The sequence below is a fragment of the Stegodyphus dumicola genome, chromosome 9 (genome assembly GCF_044657685.1).
Source record: "Stegodyphus dumicola isolate Sdum_Otavi_A_Nest chromosome 9, ASM4465768v1".
Taxonomy (NCBI): Eukaryota; Metazoa; Arthropoda; class Arachnida; order Araneae; family Eresidae; genus Stegodyphus; species Stegodyphus dumicola.
In genome coordinates this window covers 5,151,029-5,166,592 of record NC_140776.1, presented here as the reverse complement: position 1 = coordinate 5,166,592, position 15,564 = coordinate 5,151,029, and the positions used below count along the sequence as shown (strand labels likewise).

The following is a 15,564-nucleotide window of genomic DNA, read 5'->3' as shown; positions in this document are numbered from 1 at the left end:
ACATAAATAAGGTAGGACGTGTCATTTTTTAGTTATTTTTATTTTTCTCTCGTAACATTAATGACGTTCCTGGGTAATAAATACGATTTTCTCAGTTTCACTTTCTTAATAAATCATTAAAACTTTCCACAATATAAATTTGTATTCCATTTATTTCAAAATGTTCCATGTTTTCTTGTTTCAGCAAAGTTTTCCCCCAAGTTCATAAAGAGGAAATCGTGTCTTATCGCTCTCAAAATCTATGGACAGTTTACACCAAACTAATATTAAGTTCCGCCATTAATGTTTTTTTTTTCAGTCTTTTCGGTCTCCGTTCATTATATCGATATTCAACTTTCTTAATAAGGTGACTTACACAATATTTTTTGTGTTTTTATTGTTAGGTCGAAAGAGCTATTAGTTTCTAACCTCAGTTTTTATATCCGAATAATTTTTACGTCGTGTCACTTTTGAGGCGCGTATAATTTTTCTAATAGATTGTTGTCACGTCGTCGAAGATAAAAAGATTTTATTACATGAAAAACAACTGAGAATATGAATAAAACACTAAATCGGAACAGAGAAGAAAATATGCTTAAAAACGACCTAAAAAGTAATTTAAAAGTCCATAGTCAAAAGAAAGTGTTTGTATGAAAAATGAAGCTTTTTGGGCAAAGTTAAATTCTGAACCATTTCATCTGTTTTTCTTCTTTAAATTTCATATAACGTTTTTTAGTCCAAAGGAGGAATTTGCCCAGAAGGACTATTAATTTCGTTTTCGCATCTTGCGTTGTTCACTATAAAAATCGGTTAACTTTTTAAATTATTGCCACCAAATATTATCGCCCAGTGTTATATTTAAAGAAATTAAATAATGAAGAATCTGCATAAATGCATGTATATTTATCACATTGTAATAAAACAACAGTACATAGAGCCGTCAAATTTTGAATAAAGTAATCCTCCTGCGCATCTGGTGGGCCAAATTTGAAATTTGGAATTTCTTTTATTATTGATATACTATTTCATATTTTGTAAAATTTTAACGAATTTTTGATTAACAAACTCAAGGATTTCAAATCGAGCAATGGCAACGTAGTACAGAAAAAGCATTTTTATCTCCAGCGCGTGAGACTGTATATCAGAAATTCTAAAGATAAGCTCATATTAAAATTATTTTGCGATATTGCTCTTGAACTGATTTTTATCGTTTAAGTGCGAAGAACATGATATTTACTAATTAAAGATAACACACAGAATGTTAAGAAAATGCCCCTTTGGACGTAATTTAAAAACTGAAATCTTTCAGATTTTTTTTAGAACCAAGGGGCATTGTCCCTGAAGGACTATTGTTTTCGTTTTGCGGTTTTGCGTTGGTTCACTATAAATGTCCGTTTCACTTTTCAAACTGTTGCCACCAAATGTTGGAGTCTTGCCTTATATCTGAAGAAATTAAATAATGAAAAATCTGCATAAATGTATATATATTTCTCGCATTGTGACAAAACAACGGTACATAGAGCCATCGAAATTTGAATGACGTAATCCTACTGTGAATTTGAAAATTGTTTTCTTATAGATTTCATATTTTGTAAAATTTTAACGAATTTTTGATCAACAAACTCAAGGATTTCAAAGCGACCAATGTCAACAGAAAAAAAAACATTTTCATCTACAGCGGGCGAGACTTCAGATTTTTTTTTGTTTTTTGTTTTGTTATTATACTTATTTTTGCTCTTCCAGATTGCTTTCATTAGGCATACGTAAAACGTACGCAACTTATAAATTTTGGTGTAAAGGAGTTACGTATTTATTTGCGATTTCTTGTAAGAGCAACTATCATGCAATTATTCAAATAATAATATTATTACTTTTTTATTTCATTCTTTCCATTTCTCAGAATTGTATATATTTATATATAATGAAGCTAAGAAGGAACACTTATTGCTAAAATTAATGTAATATGCCTCAAAGTTATGCTAAGAAGTGCAGCGATTTAGGGAACAATATGGAAAAAATTTAGAAAGGTACATGAATTTTACTGGTTATGTTGGCTAATAACAATAGCATACGTTTATAACTTATTTTCCTTCTATGTTTTATATTTATGCATATAAGCGTAACAGCACATTAATATCTCAATAATTTCGAAAAATACATATTTTGCATTATTCTAATAAATACGTTAGTGATATGAATCTCTGTAACATGTAAAATTGTTAAGCTCATTCAATTTGTTCATCTTGAAAATAACTGTTTTTGTGTTCTGCATTTGAAAAGTTAAAACTCTCTCTGTTTTAAAAAGCAATGGTGTCTTTAACAGACGGAAACCGCCATCCTTGACGGAAGGGAAAGTAAGAAGGGTCCCATGGCAATAGGAGTAACGGAAGACGAAGGGCGCAAGAGCGAAGGAAGGAAGCAGAGGGGAGTAAGCAACAAAACATAAATTACGGCTCCCCCCGTTATCACATTCTTGTCCCAGCCCTTCACTCGCGGTAGGAAAGTAAGATAACGAACAAAAAATTCACCCCTCAAAAATATCGCATCTTGCGATGTCCCCCCAGTCGGTCGTTTGCGCTGGGAGGCGCCGCACCCCCTCTGCGCTTGCGCAGAGGATGCTGATGATCACTGGAAATCGCCACACGTTTGCTCTTAGACGGGAAGTGAGAAACAGAGGCGGTGGATCAACTGGTTAGCATGTGGTTAGTATTTGATGTTGAAGTTGCAGAAAAAGAGGCGGTGACTTCCAAATGTATTTAGTTTCTCGGCGGAGTGTTGACTTCAAGTTTTTCTCCGCATCCTCGTTTCAGGAATAAGAGGTAATAAAAATTTATTACCTTAATAGATAGTTTGACCTTCGGTGATCTCTTGTTTCGAAATGTTATTGAAATTAAGTGAATGCGCTTCTTAAATAGTGCGCATTTCTTTTTTCCTCTTGTTTTTCTTTCAAGGCGCTAATTATTTGCTTTGAAAATGATTTTACATTGCAGGATATTATTTTAAAAATTACAAAAAATAATTTAGGCTTTATTATTTAAAGAAGTTTAGCATATCATACTTAAAAGAGTAATTCAAGAAAGTTTTTCTTTACATCTAAAAAGACGAAATTATGATAGTTTACTTTTCTTAAACCAATCGTTGTATACTGAATTTCATTTCGTTGTAAACAATAACATTTTATTTATCTGGAAATATCACATCATCTAACACAAATTTAAACTGCAATATTTTCGTTTTGTTTTGAATATTAGGAGTTCGTAGGAATTGTTTGCATTATATTTCGGCAACGTAATTTTAGGATATTTTTAACAAACAAATAAACTGTTTTACATCCAATATTGAGAATAAACTTAGTACTGCGCAGCGCAAGCAAGAAATAACTTAACGACGCAAAATATCGATGATGTTTTAAGACATTCTTTACCATATTGGCGACAACAATACGTTATACTTTCAAATTCCTTTGTTAATTCTACTCTTATAAAAAATTTTCGTTTATTTTATTTACGTAACATTCAATAATTTTAGACTGGCATAAAATCTTATGCCATTAAATGTAAGCGAAACTCGTATGAAGTTTTTTTTCCCCAAAGCAAGAACTGTTTTAAACTACCGCTGATTTTATTATTGGCGTATGCATTGAAGTTAGAAAATCTGTACCTTAATATAATAAGAGTATTTATTCGAAATTAACATCATAAATAGTAACAAAGAATAAACCGGTAAAAGTTTTTGATGCATAAATTGTTGATAAATTTAGTTAATTAAATGTTTTTGATGTTTAAAATAAAATAAAGAAAATAAGAAAAATTTGCTCTGTAAGTTGCAATAAGTGGTGGCGATATTAACAAATTAAATCGAAAATTTTAACTCAATACATACTAAACTTAGAATAATATAGTGACAACAAATGATATATTTCAAAAGTAATAAATCACTTTTTTTGCCTTTTTTTCCTTATTGAATCTCAAAAGCTTATATTTTTTCTTAGTTATTCACAATGATTTATTGCTTTGATAATGTAACTATTTATTGGCAGCTCATTATTTCAAGTTGAATATGTATTGGGTTTAAATTTTTGATTTAATTTATAAATCGAAAACTATTAGTGTTACTTAATATATATAACATAAATTTTGAATAAGAGTGATGAATGGCTCTTAATTTTCAATTTTTTACTTTCCTTTTCTGTTTAAAAACAATACATATGTTCTTTTATAAACGGAGTGCGAGTTACTTATGATACAATTAGCATGCAATATCTCCTATGCTGAGGGGGGAAAGGTAAAATTTTAGCTCATCATACTAAATCATTGCATTTTATGAAAGTATTAATCGGACTATTTCTTAACTCAGTAATAAACCTAAATGTAGGTTACTAAACATAATTTATAAAATAAATTACAACCAAAAAATTTTCTTTTACCTCTCTAAAGCTGTTACTGCTTATTATACATGAGTACAAAGTTTTATAGTTTTTTAGTTATATGATATGTTCATAGTTATATATATCTATTTTTATTTTTCTTTAACACTGTTGGAGTGAGGATTTGGCTGCCACACGGGATATGAGAGTATACAAATTTTAGACTAAGAGAATTAAAAAAGAATTGGAATTTTCCCAAAACGATATAAAAAATAGGATGCAGATAAATAAACGATGATAGCATTAATGCGATATATGACTAACACGTTAGAAATGTCTCTGAAAGTAGAAGAAGATTTTTAAATAAGCCATGGGAATTTCTGTGATTATGATTTTACATAAAGTAAATACTAAATAAATTCTTTGCTACCAGTTTAAATGCTAAAGTTTGCATACTCATTGCTCCAGTTCTAAGAAAGAATCGTAAAGCAATCTGTGTCAGCTATTTTTAAAATTGTATTTTTTCTTGAAAAATATTTAATAAAATTCTATGCGACAAGATATCCAAATGCACTTGAATTTCTTTAAAAATTCATTTATATCCTTTATAGATATCAAATGAAAATAAACTGTAGTATTTAAAGAAAATTTTGCAAAAATTATTGTTCGAACTCTTAAAATGAAATATATAAAATATCGCTGCCTCTCATTTTGAAACAATTTAACCAATTATGCTAATCATTTTATCAAACCCCAGATATGTTACCTTTAAATCAAAGGTAGTGAATAAGACTTAATTCAGTATCTGATTCATTTTTAGTAATAATAAGCTAATTTTGTGTTTGAAATATATTCTAGGTAACATAATACTGAAGAAAAACGGTTAAGTTTTATCTTAAATGACCTAGCATGATGGAATTTTTAAGATAATTGGAAATGCACTTATCAGTAGTAAGATATTCATTTAAATGTCAGTTTACCATAAGAAACGTAAGCTATATAAATGTGAGTTTCAGTTTCGTCTTTAAGCTGGAAGTCAGCTTCGAACAAAAGGCTTACAGTTTTAAAATTATTATTGCCGTATTATTCAATTATTATCCCATTGTATTCTGAATTTCCTTTTCTAGTTCTTTAATAAACAAAGCATGTAATGATGCTTGAGCTCATGACTCACAATTTGTAGTAAATTATTGATTTGTTTAACGATTGATTATTTTGATTAAAATATTCAAGGTTATAGTGAAGAACTAAAGGGATAATCCTTTTATCAAAAGAGACTTTTATATGAAGTTCCGTCCTTTAAAGAAATTTTACAAAAAAATGAAGACTTAATGAAATTATTTTTTTGGGGGGGGGACTGGTTAGTATTCACGTACACATGGCAAATTCACAATGAATTCCTATCAGCAAGCCTGTTCACTGGGATATCAGCCGGGTCGGACTACGAACATTTTGCAATAGTACTGCTCGATGACTAGTGAAATGAAAGCAGGTGTTATTGCTGGGGACATAGCGATGTCATGTTCAAGCAAGGAAACATATCACTTGGCTTCTATGTACTGGATCATTAATGTGCAATTAAAACGGACAAGAAAACATGTTATCTTAAATAGACAGCAGTATCGGTAAATGCCCTAACAGATTAATTTTCATTCACTAAATGGCATTACTCCCTATTGAGGATAAATGTGTATATATATATATATATATATATATAAGTAATTGTAAATGTCATAACTTAATGACATTTATGTTAATGTTTTTTAATGATTTTGAAGACAAAATGTGTGCTTCCGTATTAATATCTATGCTTTGATGGAACTTTGGAAGTTCAGGGGTATCAGGGCAAAAAAAATTATTTTGTGTCAAAACATATTTTGCCGCAGTTGATGATTCTTTCTTTCATTCAATAGCCGATAATATCAGATTTCTTTCCGTGGCTACTGTCACCTTTTTCCTTGAAGATCAATGTATCGAGTGGGTGTATTAGCACGTTCTATCACCAGACGTGGCACATATTCAGCCCTGCATACAGAAAGAGTAACTGTATATTCCTTTATGATATGAAAGAATAATTAATAATGTATGATATATTTCTTCATTAAGATGACCGAAAATTAAATTTATGTTACACAGAAAATGTTACAAGTATGTCTTCAAGCTAGTAGTTGATATATTACGTACGAAGGATCATAAAAAAATGCTACTTTTTTTTCTTTCATCAATATAAAGTTCCTAAAAGAACACTGCTCTTTCATTAAGGTTCTTAACATTAAAACCATGAAAATATACTGAATTCATTTATTATGCAGGTCTAAATATCATGATTTAATATTATTAAATACTAATTTTTGTAGGAGTGCTCCTTAATTAAAAATATCGCAGTTTATTTTTTTAAATGAATGGAAATGGGAACGGAAACATTAATTGTTTGATGTCATGAAAAAACTAAACGATCAATTAATATATTCTTTTAATCACTCTTTCTAATGAAAAATAAATATTTTAACTAAGATTACTGGCAGACTAATTATTATGATATATGTTATGTTCTACGATAGTTCCAAACACAGAATACAGGCCAATTCCACAACTCCTAAATTGTGTTAATTACATCGCATACATGTTTATAAAGTCTTTAAGAAACTGTTGCGAAATATAGGGAGCGAATTCAAGGGCTAATATGTCTTCCTCCACACTGTATTTCATGATACGAGATCTCAAATAATTTGAAGTTGTGATATCAAAAATGATACCGGCTCTGACAATGAGATGCCCCCGTCTTGCATTAAATAGCCAGCAGATTATTCATATCTCAGCTGATGTCATATCATAGTTCTTATTTCTTCCGTTCATATAATAAGAAATAAGTCTCTTATATGTTTATTCGGTATTATTCATTACAAGTACGCAAATGAAATTTCTGCCTCTTTCATTTTGCATATAGATCCGAAATTTTCTAAATAGAGATAGATTTAGATGATTTTGTTTTGCCAACACATCACAGCAATATTGTAAATTAAAAATTTTTTTTCATTTAGAAATTAAGATATAAATATAATATGAGATTCATTCAAAGTGAAGAAGTATCGTATACATAACAAAAATTAGATAAAAGTTGATATGTGAGTTAAATCTTACCATCTTTTCTGCTGCTTAGTTCATCTGATGTTTATTTAAAACATAAAAAAAGTTTTGAGCGACAAAATATGATGAGTAAATATTAGAAAATATAATATTATAGTAAATATTATAATCATGAGGCAGGTGTGAAAAAATGCAATTCTAGTAAAAACTTTTCTCAAATTTAAGAGGAATATCAAGTTATGATTGAAAAAACAATGCTTCTAACGTAACTATTGAGGTTTAAAATAAACGAGATGAGTTTATGATGTCAACATAACCAAAGTAGAGTCTCTAGTGTTCACTTATGAGAAGAATATCTGTTTATAAATGTAGTTTATAAATGTAGTTATAAATGTTGTTATATAGTAACTGCTAATGTTTAGGTTGTTATATAAGTAACTGCTAAAGTTTAGGTTGTTATATAGTAACTGCTAATGTTCATAATATATGAGATTAAGTTTACCGCAACCATACATATAAATATTTTATAAATGCTTCTTTTATTTACTTCATGTTAATAAAAGTTATTTATTTATCATAAAGTCTAAATGTTGTAACATTTGTATCAAATAAATGTCACAGCTTATATATAAGGAAAATATATATCACGTATTATATACAAATGATCTTTGTAGACATTTTTAATGCTCCGTTAATAAATTCAAAAACGTTTCAGCACATGCATTTTTAACACTTATTCTTCTATTATTTAAAACAAACGTTTAAATATAGATAACAACTAGTTTAACTTTTAATAGTTAATAAAGAATATTCAAAATCCTTTTTAAAGCTACCCCACATTATGCATTCTATAAATATTACTTTCTAATGTGTACTTCCATGCTGATTATTTTCATAATATTTTTCTATAGTATTGAAAGATTTAAATTTGGTACAGGGATAATACGCCTTAGAATCACATCCATATATGCGATCTTTGCCCTTACTACTATTAAATACAAAATAAAATTTTACGTTAAACCGTATGGAACTCTCTATATTGCAATAGCGAGGCACTTATTCGTTTTACTTAAAGCAGAAATATAAATACATTGAACTGAAGTAAAGTAAGGCAGATATTAAAAGAAGTATTTTATAAACTTCTATTTCAGGATAAAAAGGGTGTTAAAATATTTTTAAAAACTTATAAAAAGAAAATTCTGAATGCGTTGGACTTAGAAAGATAAAGAGCTAAGTTATCCTCTCGTTCAATAAAAAAGAGTCGTATCATGTCTCTTAATGCTTCAGTCTGTAATGCATTTTTTAGAGATATTTCCTTCTCGATTTTTCATCATTTTGATTAATTCTTTGGGAAGCGATTCTAAATGAAATACTATGTGAATGTAAATACACTTAAATTTAAAACGAAAAATCTTTTTTTCAAACAAAAGTATTAAATGTAGGCATTACTTATGTATTTTAAAGCCAATTATAAAAACATAATGGCAAATAATCAGAAATACTTAGCGTCTCATTTTGAAACTTTTAATTAAACAAAGTGTCTTAAAATGTATTTTGCCCAGACTGTGAAAGATAACTAGGGGAAGGATATTTCGAAAGAAACATTTAGCTCAGGAATTTTACACTTTATTCTAAAATTTCTCCTCTTGTCTCTATATCAAAATGCCACACTTCCTCAGATTTGTTTATTATTATAATTTATTTGGTTTATTCAAACAGCGCAAATAATAGGAAAGTTAAAATGTCATATTCTGTAAAGGTGTTTATGTTTCTTTATTTTATTCGTTATATTTAATACCTATGCAATTTATCTGTGAGTTAATGCATAATTTATTGTTAGATTTGATACCTAAAGAGTTTTAACAAATGTAAACAAGGAAACACTTCTGTTCATTATTCTCCGCTTATACGACACCTATTAACTTTTCAGTCTTTTTGGCACACACATTATATTAACTAAACCTTATTAGATACATTTTAATATGAGCATTCAGTTAAGTTCAAGGATGGATCTAGGCTTTTAGACTCTATAGTTTCCATAATCTGCCGCCCACTTCTTCTTAAATTAAAAAAACTTTTGCTGCCTTTAAATTCTGCCACCCGGTACGAGAGCACTGATTGCACCGGCTCTGCCGCTAGTACAGTCAAACGGAACTTCTGTCTGAGTGTTCTGAGGTGCAATCCCCCTTTAGAATATAAAATTTCATTTATAAGATGGGATTTCCTACCCACTGAGATGAATACCTGATTTAATTTATGTAATATATTAGTTAAAGAAATAACATGAAATAATAAATTACTTTAAAAGATTTCAAATTGTAATTTTTGTGTTTGTTTAGCAATAAGATTAGTTAATATATTATTAATAATTTTAGAATATCAATTCATATACTTAGTTCACAAATTTAGATGCAAGACGCGTATATAAATTCTTTTTTTTTTTTTTGCTTTATTCCCTGTTTCGCTTATTGGTTACCCTTACAATATCGTAGACGATGACTGCATAGTAACGTAAATGAACTATAAAGTATTTCGTAATTATATTAATTATTTACTATTTACGCTTCACTAAACAATTCATAAATTTGTATTCCATAAAATAAAATCAAATTAATACGCAAAATCATCAATTTGTATGCGTTAACTAATATCTGATAGAAATGTGTAGTCAATATTTCTTTAACAGTGCTGGATTTATATGAAAATAATGATCTTTTAGGAGATAAGTAAAATAGCAAACTTTTTGAATAGATTTTATTGAATGAAATATTATGTCACAGCGCTGATTCTCTATAAAGTCGTTTTACGTTTTCTTCACGTGCTTATTTCTTTTTTTTTATAAAATCTATGAAGAAGGTGGTTATTTTAAACCAAGACATTTGACCACAATAACTTGATTCCTTTTTGAAAGTACGAAACATTTCTCTCGCAAGAATATTTTAGGTATCAAGAGAAAGAGAACTACAGAAAGAATATCATGGTCAAAAAGAAACTCACGAATAGTTGTTATTTTTTTTTTTTTAATTTTATGCAATCGCGTAGAAAAGAGTATTGAAGTATTATATTTTTTCGGTTAACTGAAATACGTTTTATAACATAAAAAGCGATGCACCAAGCAGGAGTTAATCGAATGGGACGTAAATCAGTAGACGAGGTGTGGATGTATCGAAACCTAACCGCTAATATTATAATAAGAATTGAATGTTTAATTCAGGAATTACAGCAACAAGAAAAAAACTCAATAATGCCTTAGCCCATCTCTGGCTCTGATGCCATTTGGCTTCTGGTTCCGTTATCCTGTTGGGCATTGGCTCATAGAGTTGGCTGCCTGCCATATAATGCTTCAAATAGCAAGTTAGTTCGGTGCGATCTAAAAACAGTCGGAAATGCTTACTCATGCAAACCCAAATGTGCTGTACTGGGGAGAGATCTTCCGTCCAAAGAAGTATTGGAGAAGCACGAAGATGAGCAGTAGGAAGGTGTGCCGTGTGAGCCCGAGCATTTTGCTGTTGAAACATAAGCCTAGGTATCGGTGAAAAAAGGGCAACACTACAGAGCACAGGATTTTGTCAACGTACCACCGTTATGTAAGGGTGTCACGGATCACAACTAAAAGGGCCGAGTAGCAAATAAAATGGCACCGTAACTCCTAGTTGTCGGGTTGTATGGTGGATGAGAGATCGATAAGAATTCTACTGCTGTCCTGGTCACCTTCGATGGTCATGAGCGCTTCATCAATGAAAACAATTTTACTCGTCTCCCCGAGATCCCACATCGAATGTACCTGATACCAAAGGACACGTGCCTGGCTATGGGCAAAGGTGACAGACAGTAGACGCGATGACCTCCGGGAGTTCGCTTAGTCGTCTATCTGCGGTCACTGCAGTCACTAGTGTACGGTTTATACATCGAGTCGTTTATAAGGACACATCAAGGGCTATGAGAACCCTATTGAACTATCAGCTATCTATTGTTGCTCTCAGTCGGCCGTTATCTTCTTAAATCTATCTACGGCCATGGTGCACCCATTCTAGTATTAAAGCCACATCAATTTGTTAACATTCCTCCAAAAGCATCGCTCCGACCCAAATGTCTACCATAAGTACTGCGATTTGACCCGCCTGCTTCCTTTACTCCAATTTCACGTCCTCTCTCAAGTGATGACATCTATGCTGTCTCCGAGGCACTGGTGCAGTCCGAGCCACATTCGCATGGACGTTACGCCTTAGTATTGGAATGTCCAGTGTTTTATATACCATCCGGATGCTCCGCTGCAATGCAATAGAACTAAAGCTAGTCAGTTATTCACTTTACTCCAGCAATAGAGAAGTTTCTCCACTCTGAAATGGTGGTTATCATCCTGTTTCATCCCTGTCAGTGATTCTAACTTTGTCTGCAAGTAGGGATGAAATGAGTTGTCTTTATACCAAAAAGCGACAGCAAAGTAAGGTGTGAATTCAGAGAATAATTATTTGCATATTCTATATAATATATTATATAGTAACGTATAGACATGCGCAGTTTCGCTTCATTTGGGTAAAGACTTCTAGATGCTTTGCCGTTTATATTATGGAGTGTATTTTATACAAAAATGGTTTTGAATTTATGAAACATGGGGTCAGGTGCAGTTTGGTGCAATATGTCACATGTTTCCAGATTCCGAGAACTGTCCTCAAAGTATCTCACGTGCTATCCAGGAAGTAGCAGATATATTCCTTGAAATAGCAACTTGTTATTTCCATTGTACCTGCTGTTTTGTCTTGCGAACTAATTCAGTGTTGCTAATCTGATAGCCAAATAATAGTCCTTGTTTTTTCAAACAAAACAAACAAATTTCGATCAGATTACAGACCAGTAATCTTGAAAATGACTTGCGAAGAATGCCGATTTTCCTTGGAAGTTTTTTATTATTATTTTGATATTTTTCAATGTACTCAGATAATTTTCTAATTGCTGCACACTTTACGAATATTCAAATTTGATAGATCATTTGCGATAACGGTTATGCATTAAGGTCCTTGAGAAAAATAAGTAAACGTGAATAGAGCTTTAAGTTTTAAAATTGGAACTAGTTTTAATTGTAATATACCATATTTAACCATGCAGAATTCACTCTAAAGTTCCATGGCCTAGACTATCTTTTGAGTAGGAATTTAATGACCTCATGTAACTCGCATTACCAGGCGAACTATATTAAACACGCAGAAGAGTTCATATTTACGTTCCAGGGAGAGCTACCGGATTATAATGACCAACCACAATTCGCAGTATAAGAAGTACATCAAAAGATTTTTATTAACATTTCCTCAATCTTTAAACTTTCTTGAAGTCTTTGTAAAACAAAAAAATTCTAAACTATTTGAAAAAGTTCCTTTATATGATACCTGACTTATTATTGACTACTTTCAGCCAATAAAATTTGGTAGCGTTGGTTTTTAGTTTGTTCAGAGAATAGAACTGTTAGAGTAGAACTGATTTCAGCGAATAAAATTTGTGATCAGCAGGAAGTAAAATAACTGGAAGCACAGGTGTTGGTAGCACATGAATTTGGTAGATAAGGATGAACGACGGTTTTCTAATGTCACTAAACTAAAATAAGTCAGAAAATAGCGAAATTTGTAACTGTCATGCAGCTGCAATTTATGAGTGATAATTCTTCTATTCATTTCAATTAAACTGGGATAACTTAATAAACAATACTGCCCCTGTTATAAATTGCAAATCAGAATTATTGCTTCGGCAAATAGGTGGTGCATTTTTCAGAAGAATGTTTTTTAAACATTGTTACGAATTGTGTATGATATAACATGAACGACACCGGAAAAGTAAGATTACAGGAGCACGTCCATTTAAGATTGAGGAAAATGGCTGTCTCGCTGGCGATATATCGCCAAGCTGGCAATGTTTTAACGACTAATTATCGTCGCAAAATGTGAAGAGAAATCGTGAAAAGGCGCCAAACGTGGCGACGATTTGAGGACATTTTTCTCTGGTCCTTGTATGCTAACTATACGCAATCTTGCTCCTATATGCTCGTTAAAATGGATCCTTCATTTGTTAAACTCGAAACAGTTCTAAATCTAAAACACAGCAATTTTTTCTCACGCTATTTCTAGAATCATATTTACCTGTCTCTTCATGTAGCAATCTACAATCTACCGTTTTCTTAACAACGTCCTTACATTCTTCATTAATAAGCTTTTCCCTGTCATTATTAAATGTTTAGTCCAAATTTCCAGTGTTAAGAAAGGGCATTTCAATCAAATTATACTAATAACGTTAACGTTTTTGCATTCAAAATTAATTTTTCGTTTATCATGACCATTTAACTTATTAAAAGCACTTAACAAGAAGCGTAAATCATTACATAACTTATGAACTGTTGAAAATATTATGAAAATATTAAGGTGACTTAAATTTACCATCTTCAGAATACTTCGATAAAGGTAAGTTAATGAAAGGAGCTTTTAAATTTTGTCCGTATGCTAATGTCAGAATAACTTTTCAGTGTGATGTACGATATTTTCGTTGTACAATATATCTTAACAACAGTTAATTGCGTGTCTCTATCCGCTACTTCATAAATCATCACAAATCAATATAACAAACAGTAAAGCATTCAGTAATTCACCTTTAGTTTCTTGGTTTATATTAAAATATTTAGAAGAACTTTTTGCGGTTACGTTAATAGAATTATTTAAAATTTCTTTGTTATTAAATACTTTTATCACCTTCGTGCAACAATATGTTATGATACTTGAAATTACATTTTGAACATTTAAACCGAAAAGAGCAATTTCTTGTTACGCAGTACCTTTCGAAACAAAGATAATGCACCGATTATACTCGTTCAACCTCTTTTTTTTTCTTTTCCGGTGACATAACACATTTTTTAAAAACTTGATCTTCGCTTCCACAAAATAAACAAAAAATGGTCGAAGCAGCTGTAATTTTGTTTGCATTATTGGAATGACTGCACCAATAGTCACAGTATCGGCCTTGAAAGAATTAAGAGCGTTGGAAATAATCTATTTTTCATTAAGGGGATTTTCAGGCAGATTCTCAGAACTGTTAGAGCAAGATAAATTTTGCAAAGTTCTTCTGCGACTTTCGATTTCTCCTTCTAGAAATTTCATAAGATCGCCAATATTAAAATTTTTCATCATTTGTTTTCAATGAGCAAAATCAAGTGCTACGTGTAGGAATACATTTCATTAAATAAGACAAATTTAAACTGCGTATTATTCAGTTTTGATTCCTAATGAATATACTGGTCTTACTTGTATCTTGTAGGTACCATATTATTCTTCAAAGTATGAATATTATTCGAACTTCGGACAAGTCGTAAATTTAATAAATTTCGCATGTATGCATTAATAAGCAGATCTTTCCTTTAAGAATTTTAAGTGCTTCATCATAATTCTCTGCGGGTTATAAAAATCCTTCAGTAGTTTTTAAAGCTGCACCACCTAATAAATTTAGCAAATAATTGAACTTGTGAACTTAAGATAACTTTTCATTTTGATTTATTGTTGTATCAAACGTATCGTTATTTATCGTATTTGCTACAGTTTAGTAGCATTTCCATAAAATTTATCAAAACTAATTCTGGGCAATTTAACAATGTAATCAGAGCTCATATTAATAACACCAGGAAAAAAGTTATTACTGTTATCATGAGAACAACGATTGAAAACTAGTGAATTCATCCATTTCTGTTTTGATTAAATTTATAAGTTATTTTCTCCTTCCTCTGAGCATGCCTTCATAGTGTAACTGGAAGCCTATTCGACGCGTATTTCGGCAGGTCTGGAGTTCGAATCTCTGCGAAGGCATTGTAAATTTTTCACGTCTCCAGCATCATAAAACCCAGTGTCTCAACAAACTTCAATTTTCAACAAATAAATTGAACAAAATGCTTCTTACATTTTCTGACGAATCACTTACACTTTACTAGAACATTCATAATCCATTTCAAACATACGTAACCAGTATCGTGCCACTTCTGACACCACTGTGAAACTTTCGTTGTGAGGTAAGTTCTTAGCGTATTAACTTTTATATGATTTTCGAAAATGATGCACAATCTGCACATGGCAGCACTTAATTTACAAACGAACGAATTAACGAAT

General features: G+C 30.9%; 1 protein-coding gene across 1 annotated transcript in view; it reads left to right on the top strand.

The window, feature by feature from the left end:
* Window positions 1-2,567: 2,567 nt before the first annotated feature.
* LOC118184662 (glutamate receptor ionotropic, NMDA 2B-like) overlaps window positions 2,568-15,564 on the top strand; it is a 620,775-nt gene continuing 607,778 nt past the window's right edge. The window contains exon 1 of the mRNA XM_085824503.1: window positions 2,568-2,798. The gene's annotated coding sequence lies outside the window, so the exon portion shown is untranslated. The remainder of the gene's footprint in view (window positions 2,799-15,564) is intronic.